The 19388-nt window shown below is 43.1% G+C and overlaps 1 pseudogene across 1 annotated transcript; it reads left to right on the top strand.

Annotated features, from left to right (window-relative positions):
* Nucleotides 1–305: 305 nt before the first annotated feature.
* Nucleotides 306–18952, top strand: LOC147143302 (uncharacterized; annotated as a pseudogene). Its single transcript, XR_015087824.1, has 3 exons — nucleotides 306–466; nucleotides 14008–14200; nucleotides 18184–18952. The product of XR_015087824.1 is annotated as an uncharacterized LOC147143302 (transcript).
* The last annotated feature ends 436 nt before the right edge of the window (nucleotides 18953–19388 follow it).

Genomic DNA, 19388 nt, shown 5'->3' on the forward strand with positions numbered 1-19388 from the left:
GAAGGCGATGAAGAAGGCAACAACCAACAAGAGTCTAGAGAAGACCGCGACAACAAAGATAAGGAAGAAGTTAATAATGAAAAGGAGAAGGAAGATGGCAACAAAATAGACAACAGAGAAAACAAAGAAGTCAAACGAACAAGACAACGGAGAAAACAAACTAAATCGAAGAAGCTAACAAACAAAGGCATCGAGAAAGAAGAATACATCGAAGACGAGAAGAAAGACAACAATGGCGAAGACAAAGAAGAAAACGAAGAAAACGAAGAAGAGCATGAGACAACAACCACGAAGAAACCATCAAGATGACAACAAAGAAGACAATGAGGAAGAACAAGAAGAAGCCACGGAAGAAGAAGAGTGCAGACAACCAAGACAATGAAAAAGACAACGTAGAAGACAACAAACAAGATGGCAGACACTTACGGGGCAACAAAATGGAGGCAAGCAAAAAAGTAATGACAAAGTAGACACCCCCTAGAAGAAGACACAACTCAATTGAGAACTGATGACAATCGTTTAGATGTTAACTGGTATGGTGCTATGGAATGTGTCAGAAGGCCAGACTTGTTTTTATTTTTCAAACTATGTCTTCAAACCACAAGAAAATCACGATTTAATCGATGTAGCCGTTCTCAAATTTCTGATTATGAAGTATGTTAACGTCCCCCACTTCTGTTACCAAAAGTCAATGGAGATAATCTCCATCTTCCTCTAATGTGATCCCGATTTGTTTATACTGTATAGTTGTGAATGTGAGCGCTTGGTTGTTTGTCATCCGGGATGGGTTCCACTTTACCTGTGACTACATTTTTGATGTGCATGTAAATGTGATTTTTTTTTTTGGTCTATATGTGCCTTGTGACTAAATGGCGACTAGTCCAGGGTGACCCCGACTTCTCTCGCCCCAGATTCCAATAGATTCCAGTTTACCTGTGACCCCAAATTTTTGGTGTGTATATAAAATGGCGACCAGTCGGGTGTCTCCCATTTCTTTCGCAAACAACTGTTATGAAGACCAACGCTCTCGAAAATGGATGGATGTAGATTTTCATCCGCGTCCTATTCTGCTGAGGCGGAGCATACACCAGCTACGTCACGGTGGGAGGATGTAGGGGGGCTACCCGGAAGTGACCTGTGTGACGTCAGGGAGGGGGCGTGTCCTTGTCTGCATGTATATATATGTTGTTGGAGCAGCCATGTCCAAGTTCTCAGTGAGTGTGATGCGCGCTGATGGAGAGCGCGAGGGAGCCGCCAGGGGGAGTCGGAAGGGGGAGGGGGGATGATAAGGAGGCGATGGAAAAGGGGGGTCATGGTTTTTTTTTTTAGGTGAGGGGGGGGGGGGGTGGCAGAGCCAACTTGGCGGGAAATAACGGGTCTGCCGCTGTCATTGGAGGACGGGGCAGCGGCGGACGTCTGAGTGGATGGACGCGACACGCACGCACACGCACGTCACGGCCTGGCGCGGCCGTCAAGAGCGCGCGCGTCAACCTCCGCCGGCTCACTCGCCGCTCACTCGCCATCAGCACGCACGCACTGCCAGGAGCCTCCTCGCGCGCTCGGATGGTTCCGGTTCCGGTGCCAGACACGGCGTGAGTATCAAATATCACCACTGCTATTACAATTTTTATCACTCATAAAAATATATTCGTTATTTAAGTTAGGGGGGAAGCGCACGCTTGCACGCTCTTGATTGTGCGCCATTACCATCCACTAAAGAAGCCAAATATAAATAAACAACGTGAAATATGATTTATTTCAACAATATTGTGTGCGCTTCGGAGCCAGTGCTCGATCACGTGTTGGTGCCGCTGCTGCTGCTACGTGCATACGTGACGCTAAACAACGTGCACGTGCGCGTGATTTGACGTGATTTCTAGCATCATTATCATTATTTCTCGGCGTGCACGCGCATGCAAGCAGCAGGCCCCAACTAACACGAAGCCACACTTTTTTTTTTAATCCTGCACGTTGACGCCGTGCGCGGCCACGTGAGTCACATCGAGATGATGATGAGGATTATGCCAGCAGAAGCCGCAGTGCACTCGCATTAATAAGACAAAAAAGTGCATGTGTGTATGTGCATATATATATATATATATATATATATACACACACACATCCACACACACAAACATACACGCACACACACACACACACACACACGTGTACACGCACGAGCGCAAACGCGTTTGGATCAGAACATTTTGGTGGGACGGATTATGCAAGCTTCCACATGATGGCCGTGAGATTTTCGTGGAGGGTGACACACGCACACACACGCACGCGCGCACACACACGTACACGCAATCACGGCCTAAAAGTTAATTGAACGGAACCCCATTAGATGAATTTATTGTGTTACATTTTATGTTTCGTATTAAATTTCAAAGCAGAAATACATTGTGCGCGCGCATGTGTAAACGTGTGCAAAATTTTTGCGTGCAACTGTATGAGAATTGTGCTACATTTTACTTTATATTGCACGGAGTGTGTTATTACATTATGCGCATTGAGCCAGCTGCATTATTGATATTTTCAAAAACACGTGCTCATGCGTGTTTATTGTTTGTTCCATTTGCGGAATTAAAATGTTGTATCTCCTTTTCTTTGCAGGCGTCCACACACGCACACGTACATTCAAAGGCCTGACGATACGCGCACGCGCTTTGTAGGTAATTAACCACACGCACACAAAAACACACAACGTGATTTGAAATGTATTACTAAAATATGTATTTTAATTTAGATATACATTTTTGAGATTGATAATAATAATTCGCCACTGCAAAGTATGTAACAATTTTTAAATTCAAACACGTTTGTCGTGCATTATGTAAATGACAATGAGACGAAAATATAGCCTGTTTAAAAATGCCGTTTATTTGAAATAAAAGTGTAATTCAGGTTTTAAATGCGAAAAAAAACATCGTGGTCAGTAAATGTAAAAGTGCATGTTGAATATTGTGGCATATTAAAGGCAAAGAAAGAGAAAGAATAGCAGAAAGACAGAAGTGAATGACTATTAATCTGATATTAATACTGTAAATCACTCATAGATAGATAGATAGTCATAGATAGCAATGTGTTAATATGATTTTAATTATTGGGATTATTATTATCGCCTTTGGAAACCAAAAAAATGTGATCTGAGTGTGAGGGGACAAAAAAATTCTACACTTTAAGGTGTGTGACATTTTCTACATAACATTTTTTTTAAATTTATAATAAAATAATATATTGTAAAAATGAGTGAATGAGATGTACTTAGAACTATTTACTTGAAAAATGATTGATTCTAATTCAACTCTAACAATATGTAAAATGCTGTTAATAATTTATTACAAGATTTGATAGGCGTGTGCGTGTGTGACATTGTGTGTATGTGTGCTGTATTCTGAATGTATGTGTTCACATGTGCATACTTATCCCCTCCCTTTGATTGTGTTACACATGCCGGTTGTTTTCATCTTCATGTGTTAGCATGTAGCGTCTGCAATAACACGTAGTAGCATGTGTGCTAACACGTAGCATCTGTGCTAAAGGCACGGCGTCCATGTTGACTGGAGAATATTCCACCGCCTGCAAATATATATCGCTTCATCTCCTCCCTTTCAAGGGGGGGGAGTGACTTGGTTTGGGGGTGGGGGGGAGTTGTGGGCACACAGAGCAGCTTTAATTAGACGCACCCCTGTGCCATGTACCCCACTGTGTGTGTGTGTGTTACGTTATTGACATCTGCTTGTGTATTTTTGAGTGTAAAAAGGTAATGTGTGTATTAGTGGATTTTCCCCTTCACGCCCCCTCCACCGTGCCGCCCGCCCCCCTGCGGCTTTTGGCGCCAACCTGAGCGTTGGCATCAGATAATGGAAATGAAGACGAGCGTCTTTTCTTTTGTAGTCCAACAGCCAGCATCCTGGTTTCATTTAAAAAGAAATTTTAGTCCAGGCGGGGGGTGGCGTTAGAAGACGTCACCCACCCGCCGGGCTCGCCCGGTGAGTGACGTGGGTGCGCCACGGGAGGTGGACACCAGGAGGCGGGCTGGTTTGAACCAGCTAGCGCTCCACCCACCACTGCTTTTCTGAAAACCTCTTTTGCGCAGTTTACGAAAACAGGGTTGTGTCCAAAGCATTTGTTTGTTTCACACAGAACAGGAGGACATTACCCAAGTGAGTGTCAAGTGTTAAATATAACACTGCTATCTGGGCTTCACGCTAGCTCCTTTCACATACTAATGCTACATTCGATGTTGCAAAATTTGCAAGTTGAATTCAACCCCCTTTCAAAAAGACAAAATAAATACAAACGGCATCTTTCACGGGCAGCGTGAAAGGGGTGAGTTGAGTTTGACCCCTATTCCACATCGGGGAAAAGCTGACTTTGACCGGCTGTGTGAAAGGGGCTTCGGACCCAACGTCCAAACTGGAAAATTTGATGCTCTTTTTTGTTTTGGTGCTATTCACATAAAGCAAATACATACAGGAAAAAAGACAGCTTTTACGGTAGTGTGAAAGGGTCTCCAAATTTTATGGCGGTGCCTTGAGACACAAGTGACCCGACTTGTGAGTGACTTTTTCAAGATACAGTCAAAGTCAATTTGACTTTGAATTTGAGACATATTTGGTATCAGTGAACTCAAATTTTTCTCGGTGACATCACAAACTTGGCAGAATAGACGTTTGGGGGCTACCGTAGCATGAGTGATGTTGAAAACTCAACGTTTGATAGGTCGCAGACGTTGTACTGAACGAGCTTGTGTCTGCTCGCAGGACGGCGACCGAACAGTCCAGGCTAGTCGGCGCGGGAGGATGGGTGGAGCCTTCGGGGTTGATTGTTATCTTTGGTTATCTAGCTGTATGAGTGATGTACATTCTTCATAAAGCTAGATAACCGAAAGTAACAAGAATCCCATTACACTCCTGGAAAGGCACCAAGACCCCCGAAAGGACCTCGCAACGCAAGAACGAAAAAAAAAAAAAAACAGATGGGGAAAAAGAACATCCAAAGGACTCGGGAGAAAGCAGCAAGAGGTAGAGTACCAGGTTTTTGTTTTGTCCTGCCGATTGGTGGTCCACAATCAAAGACTGCGAAAACCACGCGGCCTTGAATGGCTCAGTCAGGGGGAAAAAAGCACTTTAACAATTTACTAGTACAAGCTCTTCTGTATTTACTTGGCGGCACATGACACATTTTATCCAAGAGGCAGAATTGTAATAGTTTGGGATTTTTTTTTGTTTTGACTTGTCTTTCAAATTCATTTAATTTTAATTAGCCTTTTGGGGTTTGAGTTTTAAAAAAAAATTTTTTTATTAGTTTTTACTTTTTCGAAAACGCTCCAGTTTTGGTTAGATTTAGCAGTAGTTTTAGTTTTATATCTATATATACATACAGTATATCCATATATTTATAAGGGATGTGCATCTTTCCAATTAGAGATGATTATGACTCGATCTGTACTTCGATACACAGGGTGCGATACGATTCAAGGACGATTCGATTTTAAAATGGAACGATTCGATTCGGTTTCATCCAGTGGGATTACGATTCGATTTGATATGGTTCAGCTCAGTTCTAGAGGTTATGATAGAGTGACAGTGGGGCAATCTTCTGGACCCGAAAAATACTTGTCTTTTGAGACATTTTTGTGCTTCCTGTTAGGCGTGTCCACCCAAATATGTGATGGGGCCCTTTCAGGTGCTAACTAAGTGAGTTTTGGGGCATCGAGTGTGCCCCCCACTCCAAAAATACTGCTACAGAAGAGCCATACGTGTCATTGCTGGGCTTCTGAGCATAGTATTGAGAAAGGGGATCACTTGTAATCTAATAAGCCGCCCCCCATGATCCCCTGTGCCCGAGGCGGCATGCTGGAGCTTAGCCCAGGGCCCGTCACATGGGCGGCGTTTAAAAAAAAAAAAAAAGACCAAAAAAAGACTCCGCACTGAGTCACCCCCGAATCCCGTTTGGACTTTGACAAGTCGCTTAACAAGTTGCTAACGGCTAATCTGGTTGCTAGCCGCCATTCATTGGGCCGGGCTTCAAAAGAGCAATGTATTGTGGGAAGAAGGCCACTCTTCAGGTTGCATACTATGAATTATACATACTGTGTTCCAGTTGAGAATTTGCCCCGCGATTAATCTGACGCCATCTGAGACTCATTTTTATGATTTCCCCTCCTTCCTTTCCCCTTTCCTTCTGTCCGACTTTCTCTGAATGAAAAGATGTTTGATTCGAGGGTTGCTGGTTTGGCGTGATGGTTAGCTCATAACAACATAGGAAAAAAAAAAGTGAATATGATGGATTTGCTGTTCTGTTGGAAAGGGGCTAGCCACCACTAGCTGAGGCTGACGTAGAAACCCCTTTCACTACGCTTTGTAAAGGCAAGAATTTTACGCTGTTAATGGCTTTAGCGCTCAACGCAACAGGGTGGGAGAAGTAAGTGTTGGGTGTTAAACTTAACATCCAAGCTTTCTGCTATTCCCATTTCACACTGTCAACGTGCTGCCTCTGTTTCGATCCCGGAAAAAAAACCGCATGTCACCTACAACACTGGTTTGTGTTGCTACCGTTCGCATGGAACAGCAACTTAGGTAAAAGCGGGGACAAGTTGGCTGTCATGTTGATCTAGAAACCCCTTTCACACAACCTATTAACATCGGTGATGTCTTTTACCTGCGTTGCTGTTTTGTGCGAATGGTTCTTGCTTACAACACAACGTGAGTGGAGAAGGGAGTGTCAGGTGTTAAACTTTACACCCCTGTTCTGATTTTCAGCTATTCCCCTTTCACACAGCCATTGTCCGCCTCTGCTAGGCCTCGGATATTACCTCGGATGCGAGAGACATTGCAGGTCAAATTACACCCTGTTCAGTATTGGCCTCTTTCACACAGAGGAGCAATTTAGGTAAAAGTGGAGAAAAGATGATTGTCATGTCTGGAAACACTTGTGTTCAACACAACAGGATAGTAGAAATGAGTGTCAAGTGTTAAACTTGTGGAAAAGGTTTGAATTTCACCCATTTCGACATGTGCTGCTGTTCTGCAAGAAAGCACAGAAATGGAGTCGAGTGTTGAAGTCCACGTGCATATTTTACAACAGCTGTGTCAAAGGGAATAGTGGAAAGCCAGCATGGAATTGTGATGTTTAGCACCCGACACAGACACCGAAAAGCGATGCGCAGAATTTTCTTCAGCGTTTGACAGTATAAAAAAGTATCAAATTACTTTGAAATAGTAAATATGCTTTGTGAATAAAAAGTAATAACTGATGAGTGCATCTACTTTTTTTGGCAGTTCTGTATGAAAGTTACTGAAATCTAATGGAGTGTTGAAGTCTACCCTGCACATTTTCGACCTTCCGAGGTAGCATCAGGAGCACACCGGAGATGGGACAGCGGCTGTGTGAAAGTGAATAGAAGCAAGGGGGTGTGAAATTCCGCCTTTCCACTAAACCTTTCACACAGCCTCTGTTTTGCCTCTGTTGGAAGCCAGAAAATTTGATTCTACCCGTGAAACGACTGCCTTGCATGAGGGATATGCCTGATGGGCTCTTGTTGAATGGCCAAAATGGGGAAATGGGGGGGAGGGAGGCGTATTAAGAGGCTGCGGTGGTGGTGGGGGTGTCCAATGGGGTAATCAAGCAGACAGTACCCCCGGTGAACAATCTGAGCCTTTAGCTTCTGTGGCCAGCGGTAATTGGTCAATCAGATCGGCAAGGCGGATACCCACGACGGCTGATTGAAGGTGTGATTTCTTTTCTGTCCCAGTAAGTTGGAGGGCAGCCCCCCGCTGGTGGCAGCAAAGGGTCCGAGGCCACTGCCTGCCTCGCGATTCCAATGGCCTGTCTACACTTTTGCTGTCCCAACAAGCAGCAGCGATTCATCCCGCTGGAATCACATTTGGGGAGTGTGTGCCAAACTAAAATATTGGACTGCTCCCGAGAGCCCCTTTCACACAGAGCTAAGGCAAAATCGGCACATCAAGAAGTGAAGCAGGCTATTGCGGCAACTGTGCGCACTTTCACGCAGCGACGATGAGATGAGATCAGGGCCACCACGATAGGTCGGGAGAAGCGAATGTCAGGTGTCAAACTTCGCACCCAGCCTGGCTTTCCGCTAGTCCCTTTCACACAGCTGACAGCACACCTCTGATACTACCTTGAAGCGGGCAAATTCACAGGTTGACTTTCACAATCTGTATTGGTTGACCCCAAAAAACACAAACACCAGCTTTGACAGGCAGCGGGAAAGAGGCTACAAGCACGGGTTCCCAACCGGCAAGTTAATTAAGTGGCGGTACCTTTCACACAGAAGAGTGACCGATGTGAAAAAGCTGAATTTGACTGGCACTTCCAAACTGCGACATTTGCGAGTTCCACCACATTTCCACCCATCATTCCATTTTGGTACCTTTCACACGGAACAGTGAGTGACATGGGGAAAAAGTCAGCTTTGAAGGGCAGCATGAAAGGGGTTACATGCAGTACTTCCGAACCGGGAAAATTCACTTGTGGACTTTGACCCTCTATCAGTACTCTTCACATGGAAAACGTGGGAAAGGATGTCTTAAATAGTCAGTAGCATGGAGGGAAAAGTCTGGAAAATGCTTTGATTGGCTGCATGAAAGGGTCCGCAAATACAACCTCCGAACCAGCATATTCATGGATCTACCCATTGAATGAGTCTGTGTGGGTGCCTTTCACACAGTACAGCAAACCGAAAAAAAGTCGAAACAGCAACCTGGCAAAAAGGTGAAAAACTTTAATAAGCTGTGTGAAAGGGGCTAATTTGTCATAATAAGTTGTGTGAAAAGGGTTGTTAAAAACAATAAAGATAGCAGTGGAAAGCCCCTTTCACACTGTCTGTCAAAGCTGTCTTTTCACACTTTTTCCGATTCTGACTCAAAGTGAAAATGGGTGTTGTTGTTCTGGGCCGGAAGACGGGAATGTCAGGTGTTAAACTTTAACCCCCAGGGACACAGGGATCTCTCATACTACCTCAGAAGCCAGAAAATGTTCAAATTAATACCATGTTCTGCATCTGTACCTTTAGAGCAACAAAGGTAAAAGGGGGGCTGGGGTGTGCGTGAGCCGGGTGCTATAGTTGATCTTAGCTATACAGTGCATTTATTCTGCAAGTGTCAAGTAGAAAAACAGCCATTGTTCCCCCCCCCCCCCCGTACCCCTCACACGTCCCCTTCCACCCCCCTGCAGTAGACTTTACAGTCAATAGAGCAAGTCCACTTGTCACCCCGGGACAAAGCGGCCCTTTGCCTCCTTTTCAGTCCCGCCGGGTCCAAGCAGCCAGACAGTTTTCTCAATAAGACCCTCTGATTCTTAACCCCCCCCCCCCCCCCGAAACACAACCCCCCCTTTTCTCTTCTTCTTCAGACACCAACAGTGTTTAGAAAATGGCTTCAGTGTTGTCCAAAGGAACAGCACCCCTTCTTGTCACACGGGCTTGAATGTATGACCACTGCGCAAGTCCTCACACAAAGAGATTAGTAAAAGGTGTACTTTCCTTAACTGCATGGCTCCAAATATGTTAACTGTATTGGTTTTGAGCCTAAAACCCCCACCCCCTTCTTGTCGCACGGGCCACGTGCGTTGAAAGCAATTGTCGCTGTAAGACAATTTTTTGTCACACTAGAAACGACAATGTTCCACTTCACTGCACTGCAAAAAAAAAAAAAAAAAAAAAGACAAAATTATTGGGTGATCTCAAAATCTCAAGGCAACAAACTTCCACAAAATTAAGTTGCGCTTTGGAGAATGTTGGCTTTCACACATTTCACAAAAACAACAACAACAAAAAAAAACAGTTTACTGAACAATTGTCACTACAAAGTGAAAATATAGGTTGTATTATAAAAACCAAGTGCCATTCGCATTTTACTGCAGCTAGCATCATCTCCATCAGCCAGTTAAGAGCCGTACCTAGTTACGTCATCAAGCATTCGTCAATTGTCAAATACGTACTCAAACATGTCTGTGCCCACTATTTCTCGTAAACTCGCTAATAATATAGCTTCGATTGTGCTTGGGTGAGCGTAAAATATGATTTTATGAGAAAGCCTTCGCCGATGTTGGTGGCAATCAAGTGGGTGGAGACCATCTTTCGGATAGCAGAAACGAAGAAATAACTGACTGTGCAATCAATGTGACTTGTCTCTCCCTTTTAAGAGTTAGGATTAAGGGTTAATTGAAAGTAAGGTGAGAGGTTAATTCAAGAGACTATAGTTCTAGCACATCCTTCTGTGATTAACTTTTATTCTCAAAGCATAATACTCAGCATTTCAGTATGATTTTATAGTTATGTGAACATTTTTGACTTGTCTGTTTTTGAAGAGGAAGTCTTTTTTTGGACAGTAATTGTCCAAAGACTGAAAGACTTAAAAAGAAAAAAAAAACTCTTAATTGCTTAATTTTTATTAACTCGAAATTCTCTATAAGGAAAAAAATATTAGTTTTAACCTGGAAACCAAAATTTAAAAATATTAATGTTTACTAAATCCACACACAACAAAATGGAGATGTCACCCTACTCCTTCCCTGTCTATATCTTTCACACAGAACCACAACCCAAGAATAAGTTAACATTTTGACTCTCCCGGTCACAACAAAACAAGTCTTGCGAAGCTTTTACTGTGGGGGAAAAAATTCCAGTGAACAAAATTCTCATCGTGGCCAACGTTCACACTACGGCTCGAGTGTACGCCTCTATCTACCATTGTGACGCTCGACACTATAGAGACATATTTGCATAAGGCACTTTTCTGCACAAGGACGACGGCAAAGCGTTTGGAAAGCGGGCTCCACTCCAGAAAAAAATGTCAAGTGCCAATTAGGAGAGGTTTGCCGCCCATTCATGATGCAACCACTCCTCCCCCTCCTGTCCCTCCGCCTGTCGCCCACCGTGCTTTGCGCCCCAACTCTCTCACACTCCCTAGTCACCCCTTTTTTTTTTCTCCGTCTTGCCACCAAATCTTCCACTGGGTGACACGGCAGACAAAAGAGGCAGACGAGAGCGCCCCCTCGGCTCGTTAGTCACGTCTCTTTGTTGTGTCCTTTCCATGGACATGTTGTGTATGTTAGCATTATGGCCAAAGCCTAACATGTTAACCTTGAAAGTTGTGAGAAGAAGCCTTAATGTGTGACATGCTAATTTATGCAACCGAAGCTATCTTATGGAAAGCCGTTTGAGCATTTCGATAGCCTAATAGCATGACTGCCTACCTCAATTTTAACTTACGGTACTGTTACAAAATTAATACAAAATACTCAAGTACGTGGAATAAATTTGAGGGTTTTTTGTTTAACATTTACACCTGACTTAGGCAACTATGCTATCAGGCTAACGATTTATTCGGTAACCTTGATAGGTTTATGTACAAATACGCTCTTTGTCCAGACAACTAAGCACACTAGCTAAAATTTAATTACTTTATCTTCCCAAAACGTTTTTTTCTATCACAACCATAACTACTGTATGACATTTCTGCTCAATTGTAGTACATCTTAGACAACTACATGTTACTGCAAGTATGCCAAAGTTGTGCTGCTAGTGTGTACAAATGTCATATAGTAGTTTGAAGGCAGGAGTGGTTAAAATGATACAAATAAGACACAGTCATTCTACAAGTGTGCTGAAACTTAACCAATTTAACTTGGTTTGGGCTTTTTGTGCTTTGTCGTTTTGGATCTCTAAATCACAATAATTTAGCCATGTTAGCTTAGCTTTTGGCTAATGGTGTGTATTCATGACTTACCCATATTAGCTGTATAGTAAAAATACGCATTCATTTGTGGATACCCAAATTGTATTTATTGATTTACTGTAATTGTCTTAGCTGTGGCCCAATTGAGTGTATTCTACATTTACTAAAGTGAGCTGTTAAAAGTGATTACTGTATTGTTTTGTGGATGCATACATCACATTTATTGATTTAGCTGTGTTAGCATAGCTTTAGGGTAAACAACAACAAACTGGACTGAAATAATGACTAAAAATGTATGCTAATTTGTAGTTCAAAAGCAACAAAGAGTAGCCACCTGATGTACGTTTGCTCTGTCCAAGTTCATAGGCTGCATCCTCGAGGGTCCTTCGCAGGCTAGGGCTTTGAAGGCTCTTCCTCATGTAGCCTTTGTGGACCACATAAACCGTGGCAAATTTGGACAAGCCTAGCGTAGAAGAAGGGCGGCATGAGAAGAGCGGAGCAATGCAGGCTACCAAAGTGTGCTCCAAAGCAGCCTGCGCCCAAGGCCTGTCTCCATGGAAACAAAGGCCAGATTTGAAGGCTAGATTAGAAGGCCGCTTAAATTTGGACATTTGGAAATTTAGCTTTGCGCAAAGAGTACTTAGTCATTTGTGGATCTGTGAATCACCTTCATTGATTCAGCCTAGTTATTTTAGCTTTACATTGAACAACATCAAACAATTTAACTGAACTGAGACAACATGATCTTGATTTTAAACAAAAACAAAAATCAGCCACATGATGCGCACACTTATGTTATCTTTTGAGATCACAGTACCTAGTCATTTGTGGATGCATCAATCACATTTACTGATTTTGTTGTTAGCCTAGTTTTAGGCGAAACAACAACTAATAACTGGACTGAACTGAGACAACCTGCAGTCACCACCACTCTCAGAGGGTGCGTTCAGAAATATGCTCAGAGTGCGCACTGGTTCACTCTGACCGTTCATCAACGCAGAGTGTTGTTCAAATGTGCCATTCGGTTATTGGAGTGCACCACGAAGGAGTACTGGAGTGCTCCAGGCACACCAACTGGGGACACAGTGCGTCCAGTGCGTCAGGCAGTATAGTTGATAACAGTTCAGACATGAGCTGATGATTTGTTTTGAACATAGACATAGGAAATTAATGAGAGGGGAGGGTGCTCTGTCCCTCCAGACACACGCACTTTTAGAGTGGTGTTAGTACGTCAGAGTTAATTTCCAAATGCGTCCAGAGGTTTCAGGGAATGAATTTCCAAACACACCCATAAACAACAAAAAGTAGCCACATGAGGGGCCTAGTTAACTTAGCTTTAAGCTAACAATACTATCTTATTTGTAGAAGCATGAATCACATTTATTTGATTCAGCCGAGTTAGGTTATCTTTAGGCTAAACAACAACAACAACTTGAAGATGCCAGTAGGCCTACCTAGTCATTTGTTAGTTTAGCTTTATGATTAAAAAACAAGTGACAACAACAATAAACTGGAATGAACTAATGACTGACAATTTGTGCTCATTTGTAGACGAAAATAGCCACATGATGCATCAAGTTTGCTTGGCTTTCAGCTAACAATACTTAGTCATTTGTGGATGCGTGAGTCACATTTATTGATTCAGCCTAGTTATCTTAGCATTTGGCTAAAGAACAACAAAATTGAGTGAATTAATGAATGACAATTTGTGCTCAGTTCTAATTAAAAATAGAAAGTAGCCATATGATGTGCCAAATTAGCTTACCTTTGAGGTAACTGTGCCTAGTCATTTGTGGGTGTGTGAATCACATTTACTTATTTAGCCCTTAGCTTAACATTATCTTAAACAACAACAAACTAGATTGACTGAACGACTGACCTTGTGTGTTCACTTTTAGACAAAACTAATTTTAAAAAGTCGCTTTTGGGGCATATGAGCAAATTTGGCTAATTCTGCCATCTCTGCCACCTCCTGCCACTCCGCTCCGCTCCTGTCTTCTCCCATCTTCTCCTCTTTTTTCTACTCTTTCATTCATTCATTCATTCATCCAGTCAGTCAGTCAGTCGGCGGCGTGGCACCCGCCCTCTTCCCTCTCCTCAGCTCTCACACGCTTGGATGTGATTTGCATGCATTTGCATAATGAAAGTCATTTGCATGCCGAGGGGCAGACTGTACCATGAGAACACACATGAAAAGGTGTGTGTGTGTGTGTGTGTTTGTGTGTGTGTGTGTGTCTCCGTGTGAGCGTGTGTATTGATGGGAAAATGGCCTCTGATCTTTGCTTCTTCTGTGCAGGCTAACGTCAGCCAAGCTGAAAATGACGAAGAACAAGAAGAAGGAGGAAGAATCTCCTCATCGTCCACCTCGACTCCCCCTTCCTCCTCCTCCTCTTCCCCTTCCTCCCGGCGTCCTCCTTCGCTCTATCCTGGCCACGCTGCCCCTCTTCCTCCAGCTCGCCACCATCTTGACAACCCGCCGCCAAGTGCAGGTATCAAACCAGCACCGTCCGCCATCTTTAATCACCACGTTGTTGTTATTTTTAATTGCCGCGCCGACGGGTGGGCGTGGAGGTGGGCGGGATGCCTTATTTTGTGCCTTGGTATTAAATCACGGGGTGCTTCAATGCTTGTCTCTCGCGAGGCTTTCACCGGGCATCTGTGCGCCACGGCACCATCTTTCTTTCTTTGAGTGCCATCCTTAGAGGAGGCGAGGCACATGTGCCACACACACATGCACACGCGGATACACACACACACATTGGTGTCCTCTCTTTTGTAATAGAATTTTAACTTAGAGAAAATTACTCAGAATTGTAAATCCAGATTTAAATCATTTACTATTTTTTTTAATTCTGTGAGTTAAAAAAAAAAAAAAGGAGATATAATAGATACATATATACAGTATCTTTCTTTTTTAAATTGAAGGATTTTTTTTCGGTAATTTTATTCATCTTTGGAAAAAAAGGATTGACCTGAAACACATCAAACAGCATTTACACAAAGAGTAAAAGTAACGAAGTGAAAATAATCAAATGAGAGTAAGTATAAGTTAGTGGTGGTCTCTCTCTTACAGCCTTGATTATAATGTGCAAGGTAGTACAATTCCAGCATTGATCCCCCGTGCGCATGTGCTTAATGTAACTTTTTAAACCTGCTTAAATCCGGTTTGCGCTAATTAGCGGACGTTGAAACAATAGACTATTATGTCCTTGCGACACCACCAATGCCATTTTGCTATATCCTTGCTACCATTTTGAATCAGGTGAAAAATATTTTACGTTTTTATCCTCCATGTTGGCGGCTTTTTGGAGTACAGCTTCAATCTTTTTATTTGTCACTCCCAGTTAACTGTAAGACTGATGCATGAAACAACACAGTATTAAACACTGTATATTGAAAGATCAAAATTTTAAACTAAACAATACAATAACAAAAGTCTGCTAGCTTAATGCTAACATGCAATGAGAAATGCAATAGCGAGGCTAATGGAAATTTGCATATATGTTCTGGTAATTGTAAACCACACACGGCGCAGCAACACATACAAACAGCGCATACAACTGCCCAAAGCATATTTTCTTTCTCCTATGTGGGAACAAAGACTACACTTTCTTCAAATACGCTGCATCTTTTCGAGTAGAGCTCAGTGTTGCCAGGCAAGTTGTGGCACACTGTGGTACTACAGTGAGGGCATGCAATTCTGAAATGGGAGTTGTGTTCTGTGTACTGTAGAACCCAGAATAAATGATCACTTAAAAATCTGCGATATAGTGGCGGGCGCGAACGATGTGCCGCGATTGACTTAGCGGTGTGCTAGCAAATGCTGGGCTGGCCTCCTTTTAACAGGTGGTATATTGAGCTGAGGGGTTGGGGGGTGTGGGTGGGGCTCTCAGCCATCGTCAATTTATTGTGTAAATTATGCAGAGCTGAAAACAAAGCAGCCACGGCAGACAGTGGAGTGGCGGCGTGGGCTAATGAGATGATGAGGAGCCTGGGAGCTGGTTGAGGTTTTTTTTTTTTCAGGTGGGGGGTGTTGTACGGCCAGCAGCTTGCGTCTGGATCTTTGTGTGTAACAAGGGGGGTCTGGAGGATGACTGGCAAAGAGGGGGCACACACCGTCCCTCCTCACCAGACTGCAGCTGCCTTGGGAACCACTATGGCAGGGGTCCCCCCACCCCGCCCTCCCTCTTCAGCGCTGGCACGTAGGGGCCCCCCAAAAGTCTGGCTGTGGGCCTGGGGGGCCTGGGAAGCAATTGAAGTTCACGGCCAGACCTCCTATTGAGCTGACAGTCTGACTGTTTGCTCAATCGGGGCCGCCTATTCAGGGCGGCGGGCGGGGGGGGGGTTACGCGAAGGTGGTGGGGGTACGGGTGGAGGGTTTTTGGGGTTGGGGTGTACCCACGATGAGACACGGTAACTATTCAAAGAGCGAGAGTGACGGCATAAATAAGACGAGACTGAATTCAGCCTGGAAGTTTGTATTGAAACGCTGGTTTACATTGTTAATTAGCGGCGTGCCTTCCTCACACTCACGCACACACACGCACACACACACACATCATCATCATCCTCAGCTGCACCACATGCTGCGGCAGTAAGCTGTCCATTAAGCAGAGAATCCACTGTAGTTCCTTTAAAAGCAGCAACCATAAGTCAACAAACTGACTATTGGGATGCCATCTTTCAGCCACACCCCCTCAATGCCACCACCAATCAGCATCTGCCAATTGTCAACAAATGTGATGTAACCGCACTCACTCGATTTATCAATTTGGTTGACTTTCCAAAGAAAAGGACAGAAGGTAAGAGGGTCAGCAAGGAAATACGAATGAAGTAGGTCTGAGGTGGAAGGAAGGACGGAAGGCAGAAAAGTAGTTTTATTTGAAGGAAGGTAAAATAAAAAGCAGGTCTGAGGAAATTAAGGACGCAAGATGGGAAGGAAGGAGGGAGTTCATGAAGAAAAGATTAGGGCAAACTGCAAAGACCTAGCTATCTTAGCTTCAAGAATTAGCTGCTTGTTGGCTGCAAACTGGAAGTGTGAATGGCCTAATTGAGTTTACCCAAATAAAATAAATCAATGGCTTCATTTGTGTTGCTTAGAATGAAACAACATAAAGACCTGCCTGCAGATGTACCTAATAAAGTGTCCGTAGTGAAGGGTGTTAGCAGGATGAAAGTGGTCGTTAGGGCGACTGGTACGAGGCGCTAATGCTAAGCACAAGCATGTGACGCCGCCTTTAGCGACGGCTCAGACCAAAACGCTTGGAGTCTTAATAACAAGAATGCGGGTCAATGAGTGCACAGCCGCGGCTTGATGGCATGCGATGGCATAGCCGCTGCTAGCGTGTACACAGGCGCTACCTTCAAGTTTACCCCGCCTGAAAGTTGGCGACCATCTCTCTCTATCCACTTGGGGTAGCTTAAGTTTATTAGCGAGCTAGGTAACAAACAGCTAGTGCGAGAAGCTAACATCGCAGTCTACGTGTTTAATCAGTGCTCCTGTCCTGCAGTGTGGGTTGGTGTACAACTGCACGGAGAGCTATTAATAATATTTTGGACTCAATAGTTGGTGGTTAGCAAGCTAGTAGGCTACTTACTACATGCTATATTTTTGCAATTAGAGTGTAGTAAAACACACACAGAGTGATACCTAATATTTTGGTTACCTCATTAATGTAGCTAGTGTGTGGGTAGTATAAGAAGCTAATGTAGTAGTCTACATTTTTACTCAGTGGCTATTGCGGTTTGCAGCTAGGTAGAGTTGCATTGAGAACTGTTTCTAATGTTTTAGCTATCACTTTTAAGCTAATCATCAGTGATGGGCACGTCAGTGAACTTGTCATTCGCCAGCGACGGACCATCATCGTCAGTCGTCATTATTTCAGGCCGGCTCGGTCCATCAGTACTTCAGTGCATCTTTCCATCATTGTTATTTTTAACCCGTTTCCTTCATTGCTAAATTGTATTTTGTCACCACTATTTTAGGACAGTCAGTAAAGAAAACTGTTTACAAGGGTAGCAGCAACACAATTTTATTCATTTAGAAACAGTTTGGACCACTTTAAACAACAACAAAAATAAGTACTATAATATTACTGCTCATTCCCCTGCTTCTCATCCCCAAAATGCCGCTCATCTTTTCTTTTTTTTCCCCGGGATCGTGGCAGTCCGGGTGATGACTGAAAATCAATAGTCATCAGCTAGCTATTTAATCGCTAGTGTGAGAAGCTAACGTAGCAGTCTACATCTGCACTCAATGCGCCCTCTTAACAGTTTGTGATGTACAACTTCACAGAGATTTGTTCCTTGTATTTCAGTTTTCACTTTTAGGACATCCCCACATATGTACAGTCAGGCAGCGAGCCAGCCAACGGCTAGTGGGAGCTGCAAACCTAGCCGTCTACATCTTTAATCTTTTCTCCTTTTTCATTTTGCATGTTTTAACCCTTTCACGTCGTTTTTGTATTGTCAGGTGGATGGATGCCTGAGCGGGGATGATTCTGGTCACGCGGACGCCATACGGCCAATCAGAAAGAAGCAAGAAGTTCATTGTGGAGCGGTCAATGATGATAATAACAACACTATTTACATGAATAATAATCAGAACAATTAATGACTCTAATCATTAATGAGCGGTGGTGTTGTCATCGCTCGGACTGGTGAATGTGAGACCCACGGCAGCAGTGAATCCTACTGCACTGTGATTGGACAGCTCGTGTGTCACCCGGCGCACCGGCCAATGAGAGCTGTCGCCTTTAAACTCTATGCAAATGCCCGTTTTTTTTCTGTCTTATGTCTTTTGTCACCAATTTCCTCTCGGCCTGCGCAACAAACACGCCTTCATTTCCTGTTCTTGGCACACACACATGCATGCACACACCCCCACACACACCCCCACACACACACGCACACACAGACAAATATTAAGCACTATCACAGCCTAATTGGCTCTATATTAATTTTCGGCAAGTGGCAATTTCCCTCCCCCATTATTAGGATTGATAATCTATGCAAATCTTTTTAAATGTGACTGTAAATGGTCTCAATTCAAGGGGGCGCTATCAGGGATAGTCTTGTGACCCCCCCAATCATGATGTCGGATGCAGATTTTTTAATTGTTTTGATTTTTAAAGCAATGTGTTTTATATATTATGTGACGCAACAACGGCTGTGCATGTTCACCAATGTGCCTTGTATGAAAACTGTGTTGCAATAGTATTAAATGTTTACAATGAAAACAATGCAAATGTGACTTTTTGGGCGCATTTTGTGTGGGTTTTTCATATGGTAATTCATCACATATATCATAATATCTCTTACTAATATTCATGTTCATCGTCCTCTAATGAGGTCATGTTTTTTTTTTTGTCAAGTTTTTATTGTTTGTGGAAAAGCAAATCAGGCAACCTTCTTTATATCGTTGGAACAAAAGGCAAACAATTTTTTCAACTTAACTAAAATATAAGAAAAACATTTTTCGTTGTTGTTACAATTTTTACATTATTGTAGAGCATCACAAGATTTGTTTTCTAATTTATAAAAATTTCCTTTTTTTTGTCCAATTTTATTAAAAGAAATTTATCACAAAATATAAATAATAAATACAAATACAACTTCTGCTTAGCCATATGTTTTTTCCAATTATTTATTCATTTATTTTTTATTTTTTTAATTTTT

The sequence above is a fragment of the Filicampus tigris genome, chromosome 8 (genome assembly GCF_054856515.1).
Source record: "Filicampus tigris isolate MCC_2025a chromosome 8, RoL_Ftig_1.0, whole genome shotgun sequence".
Lineage (NCBI taxonomy): Eukaryota > Metazoa > Chordata > Actinopteri > Syngnathiformes > Syngnathidae > Filicampus > Filicampus tigris.